The sequence below is a fragment of the Mustela lutreola genome, chromosome 5 (assembly GCF_030435805.1).
Source record: "Mustela lutreola isolate mMusLut2 chromosome 5, mMusLut2.pri, whole genome shotgun sequence".
NCBI classification, from domain to species: domain Eukaryota; kingdom Metazoa; phylum Chordata; class Mammalia; order Carnivora; family Mustelidae; genus Mustela; species Mustela lutreola.
Window position 1 is genome coordinate 98,971,519 of NC_081294.1, and position 6,168 is coordinate 98,977,686.

The 6,168-nt window shown below is 43.8% G+C and overlaps 1 pseudogene; it reads right to left on the reverse strand.

Moving 5' to 3' along the window:
- Positions 1 to 378: 378 nt before the first annotated feature.
- Positions 379 to 461, reverse strand: LOC131832817 (U6 spliceosomal RNA; annotated as a pseudogene).
- Positions 462 to 6,168: the final 5,707 nt, after the last annotated feature.

Below are 6,168 nucleotides of genomic sequence, written 5' to 3' on the forward strand. Positions count from 1 at the left end.
GATATGGATCATTTCTTCTAGGATTTTAGAAGAGGAAAGATACAAATAACAGGTCCTCAAAGTGTGACTTCCAGAACAATATGTTTAGCATCATCCTGTGAACTTGTTAGAAATGTGAATGCTTGGGCCCCATTTCACACTTCTGGATCAGAAACTGAGCCTGAGCATGGTTACACAACATGCCCAAGATTACACAAAACTCCAACTAGTCCTCTCCACTCTCTTTTTATGACCTTTGGATAAACTCTCCAATGAATACATTCACTCTTCTTGTAGGTTGAAGAAACTTGGGGGTCACAATTCTTATTGTATCCCAGTCCTGATGATCTCACCCTGGTTTTCCAGCAGCCATTCACGTGTCATCCTTGCGCAGGGGCCATGCGTGTCATCCTTGCGCAGGGGCCATGCTAATCTTCTCTGTATCGTTCCAATTTTAGTATATGTGCTGCCGAAGCGAGCACTCCAGCAGCCATTCACACATCCACCCGACATCATTGGTTCCTTGGGTGCTAGACATGTAAGCATGAAGGGGCTCCCACCTGATGTTATCATCGATGGGTGAAGAAAGAAACAAGCTAATATTTACTGTGCAGGATGCTTTCAGAGAGACTAGGTATATCAAACTTTACCTGAGGATGTCAGGAAATGGTTATAATGGCTAACATTTATTGAGCACTTACCACATGCCAGGAACTGCTCTAATTTTTTTTTTATACTTATTTAATCATCTCAACAATCCCCTGAGGGAGGGACTATTATTATACCATCTCACTGATGAGAAAACAGTCACAGAGAGGTTATATAACTGCCCCCCAAGGCCCACAGTCAGTGTAAGCTAAGCATTTCCATTATGTTTTTTCTAAAAATTCAGTTTTGTGGGACCTTGACATGCTTTAAAAAAAATAGTTAATTAAATTTTTTAAATGATTTTATTTATTTAATTATTTGAGAGAGACAGAGAGAGCAAGAGCGAAAGAGCAGGCACAAGCAAGCATGGGCAGAGGGAGAGGGAGAGGAAGGCTCCCTACTGAGCAGATAGCCTGACGTGGGGCTTGATCCCAGGACCCTGGGATCATCACCTAAGCAAAGGGCCAACACTTAATGGACTGAACCACTTAGGCACCCCTAACTTATTTATTTTAGAGAGAAAGAGAACATGAGTAGGGGAAGGAGCAGAGGAAGCAGGAGAGAGAATCCCAAGCAGATTCACCATGAAGCATGGAGTCTGATGCTATGTGGGGCTTGATCCCATGACCCCAACCTCATGACCAGAGCTGAAAGCAAGAATCAGATGCTTTACCAATTGAGACACCCTGGCACGCCAACTTTACATGAGTCTGAGGAGCTGTTTGTTACAGCTACTGTTTCAGTATGTGGTAGCTAGGGTATTGTCTACGGGGAAAGAACAAAGTATGAAGTACCCGAGGAAGCTGCTTTGATCTTTAACAGTGTGGTTGGCTCATCCTTGAATGCAATACTGGGCAGAAGAGAGTTAACTTTGTTTAGACATGTCATTTTCAAAACTGATAACTCACCTCATTTAGGTGCTGTTGTGCTTAGATTAACTTTTCACTCCCTGCCCCCCAGCCTTTCCACTGGGAGAAGCCCCATTTTGTCTTTAGTCAGCTGGTTTGCTCTCCAGTGTGTGAGAGTGGTCACATGGGGGACGAATGTAGATGACTCAAATTACCCATCACTGCCACTAGAAAAATATCCCAAACCAAGATCTACAGGCTCTGATTTCCTGGTGTCATTTATCTGAAAAGCAGTATCATCTCATTGATCCTATAGAAATCTCCAGAGAGGGGCCTAAGTGTGCAAGATGAACAAGAATCCAAATTTAACATGGGTGAGGACTGTGAGAAAGAGGACCTGAGAGACATTTCAGAAATAGGTTGGTTTGGGGGACACCTGGGTGGCTCAGTTGGTTAAGCAGCTGCCTTTGGCTTAGGTCATGATCCCAGCGTCCTGGGTTCGAGTCCCACATCGGGCTCCTTGCTTGTCAGGGAGCCTGCTTCTCCAGACTCTGCCTCTGCCTGCTATTCTGTCTGCCTGTGCTCGCTCTCTCTGACAAGTAAATAAATAAAATTTAAAAAAAAAAAGGTTGGTTTGGAATGGAGTGTGATTAAGCAAAGAAGATAGGTATGGTCTATCCTAGGAGAAGGTTTGAGATCTGTTCTCACAGAGGAACTCAGGGTAGGAGCTGGAAAAGGGAGTCAGGAGAGTATCAGCTTCTTGGGGGCAGTTTTTACTCTCTTGTCTCTTCTCAGGGAACTGGCCTCTGTCATGTGGTTGGGCTCCGAGCCTCTGTGTTTGAACTGCATGACCCTATTCTTTGTTAGGCAAAGTTGATCAGTACAGGGGACCTCTAAGCAAAATGGAGCCAAAAAGATTTCTTTCTGAAGAATTTGGAAGTTTGAACTGAGAAGTGCAGGTACCAGGAGTTCCTGGTGTTGAGTGAGAGGAATGGTTGGGAACTGCCGCTAATGCTAATGACTGGATCTGCCTTGGGTCCTGCAGGCTGGTTGTTCAGCTCTTCCTGGGATTTCCTTATTTGTTTGTTACTTACTTACTGATGTTTAGATTGGATAGGCTTGATTTCTATAATTTGGGATCAGAAGGGCCTAATCTAAGACTTCCAGAAAGCTGGCAAACACCTCTCTAGGCTTCAATGCCATCTTCTCAATTCTGATAGAAGGAAACTAACTTCTTCTAAGTAAGACTGACAGGTTAATCAGCTAGAAATTCAGGCTCCACTGAAGTTTAAGACTACTTAAGAGTGGAAACCAAGGAAAGTGGACTCTCTCTGTCTCTCAGAAATTCGAATTATATCTCAGGGAACAAGATTAAGGACCAACTACGATTGACTCCAGTCAGGAGTTGCTGAGCAGCCCATCAGCTGATGATGGCTAAGGTTTCTAGAACATATTACTGGCTAGTAAGCCAGACTTACTGCATCAGACTATCTAGGACCCAGAAACGCGCATTTTAAATAAGTTCCCTCATCAATTTTTTTGTGATTTTTTTGGTTACTTATATTATTTGTGTGTGTGTGTGCATGTGTGTGTTGTGTGTGTGTGTATACGTATATGTATGTATATTGTTTTATATTATATATTTATGGCACTTAGTTCTTCTTAAACATTTATTCTTAGAATACTAAACAAATTACCACAAACTGGGTAGCTTAAAATGACAGAAATGTATTCTCTCACTGTTCTGAAGCCCCAAGTCCCAAATGCTTGTGTTGGCAGGCGCCCTCTGAAGGCTCTGGGAAAGAATCCTTCTTCACCTCCTGTAGCTTCCAGTGGTGGCCAGTAATCCTTGGCGTTCCTGGCTTGCCGCTGTGGGAAGCATTTTTCTGAACATTTGTTCTCCTGAATTCTTGAACTTGCAGTCCAGCATTATGCAACTAAAAAAATCCAGCCAGAAATCCCACCGATTCTGCCTTCTGATCCCCCAGTTTAATAGTTGATCTCTCACTGGATGGCAATCATTCATAAGGCCTTTTCTTCTCAGCTTTGTATCCCCAAATCTAGCCCAGTGTGAGGCTTGTAGTAGGTGTTCTGTATGTGTGTGTGTGTGTGTGTGTACTTACTGGTAACAGAACGAGTACGTGAGTACTCTCTTGGAAATTAACCACATCACATCAGCACCCTCAGCGTGACATAAACTCAAAAGTAAGACAGGGAGTCATTTTCTCACAGAATAGCATAATACAGTCACCACCCCTGGCAGTATTCTCAGAAATGGAGGAGGCTCCTCTCAGGCTCTGGAATATGCCAGAAGCACTAGAGTTTACTATTCCTCAAGTAGGGCAGCTTCTTCCCTAGGTCTGTGCCCAAACAGATTATCAAAGAAAGCATTATATGAACACATCCAAGACTCAGACTAAAAGACAATGCGGCCTTGAGTAAATAAACGCCTGCAGGATCTGTGGAAAGAGAGGAAGCCATTCATTCACATTCATTTACAGATAACTGAGGCAGAGACAGCACCGTGTCCCTGGCCCCTGGCCCTCCACTCACAATATTAGAGACTCAGGCAAATCAAAGGCAGAGCCTGCCTTTAAGTCCCGTCACTGGACTCTGCTTTGTATTTTATTTCCCCACATTACTGAAGTGATGACAGAAAGCCCCCATGGACCCTGTAAGGGATATGAGGCATTTTGCAACTTTGTTGAGCCCTTGAAATAATTTCCAGACATTTGTTTTCCAAAAAAGACAGACAAAGTCTGCCAAAGTCTGGGTGTCATGTCAGACAAGGTTGTGAGCTACCAAGGAAGGAGGAAGAAGGGTGCTTTCTTTTGTTAGGGTTAAACCAGGTACTGTGTAGGGGATTCAGGTGAACAAGGCTGGACAAAGGGAACTAGAATCAGGACACAGTGGTTGCAGAAGTGTAGGTGCCCCCGAAGAGGAGGAGAGGAAAGAGGACGAGACAGCCTTGGCTCTCCTTGTCTGGAGTTTTCATGGCAGTGAGCTCATTTTCTTTTATGATCTAGCTGCTACTCAAAAGTAGTTTTTCCTTCCTTCCATTTTTAAGCTGAGATGTTCAACAGGAAACATCAGGGATCAAGGCCAAGACCAAAAAGTCCCCACACAGACTAGAAGTTCTGGAACATTTCTAGCGTTTACATTGCTTTGTGCTCCTCCTCCTGTCACTCTAGCCTCTCCGCAGTTGGCTGAGACTCCCAGAAGAAGGGCCTACAACTCCTTCCCCTTGCTCTGCCTTGCTCGATCACCATTTCATCCCTCCACCCCAAAGACATTGAACATTTCTGAGAACATAGAAATGGTCCTTTTTACAAAGGAAAAAAAAAAGTCTTAGCTCAGGCATGTCATTCTTTCTACAAATATTTATTGAGTACATATCCTGGCTCGGGTTTTGTTCATCTTGGTGCTGGTAGTGCAGCAGCAAACCAGACACATCCCTGCACTCATGGGGCTTATGACCTGCGGGGAGAGACCATTAAGAAGTGTGGACCAAGGAGGGCAGAATGAGGCAAGACACAAGGAGATGGAGGTGGGATGGAGCTGTGCTATTTTAAATAGGGCAGTCAGAAAAGACCTCTTTGATAAAGGACATTTGAGCAGAAACCAAAAGAAAGTGGGAAAAGGAGCCAGGGGTTGTATGGAGAAAGAACATCCTAGGCAGAGGAAATAGCAAATATCCAAAGGTGGGAGTGAAGGTGGCTTATTCAAGAAGCAACAAGAAGGTCAGGGTGCCTGGGACACGCTGAACACGAAAGGCTTTTGCCAGACATCTACCCAGAGATCGACGTTGCGGCTTGGATTGAGGCTGTAGGGGTAGACATGGTTGAGACATGGTCAGACCCGTGAGATATTGTGAAGGCAGAGCTTTCAAGATGTGCTAATGGATATGAGGGTAGAGGATGAATAGCTTGGAAGCAGTGGAAGGAAATCCAGAGTTTGTTGTAGATGTTTTCGTTTGAGATACCTTTTAGATATTCAAGTAGAAAAGGCAGCTGACTCTAAAGGTCAGTGATTTAGGGGAGATACTAATGTGGGTATCTGAGGTCAGGGAGATGAGGAGTCCTCAGCAGGGGACAGGGAGGAAGAGCCGTCAATGAAGGGGACAAGAGAGGAGAGGGAGGGGTCTGCTGGAGCCAAGTGAGAAGGAGTTGGAAGAGGCCAGAGGAAGGAGCAGTTCGGATGTGACAGGTGACACCGATAGTGGTGGCCTTGGTGGAGTGTGGGGAGGCAACTCAAGAGAAAAGAGAGAGAGTGATGCAGAAAAAATAGGCAAAGACTTGCTATCAATGGAAACAGGAGATGAGACAGAAGCTTGAAGCAATATACGGCTAAAGGAGTGTTTGTTCATGATGAGAAGTAGAAGTATTCCTTTTTCTTTCATGTAGCGTTCCTTTAATTCTTAATTACACAAGGAAGACATGTTTACTGTAGCCCCATTAGAAAATATAGAAAGGAAAACAGGAAGAATGAGTGTATCCTACCATGAAGACTTGCGACTTCTGTAAACATTTTGGTGTGTAACCTTCTGGACTTTTTTCCATGCTCTGCAAACTATTTAGTGACCTATTTTTTTAAACTTCATAATATAATCTGAATACCTTTTTATGTCAGTGTACATTAACATCATCTTTATTGTCTGCATAACATTATGTTTAATTGAATATACCTAGATTTT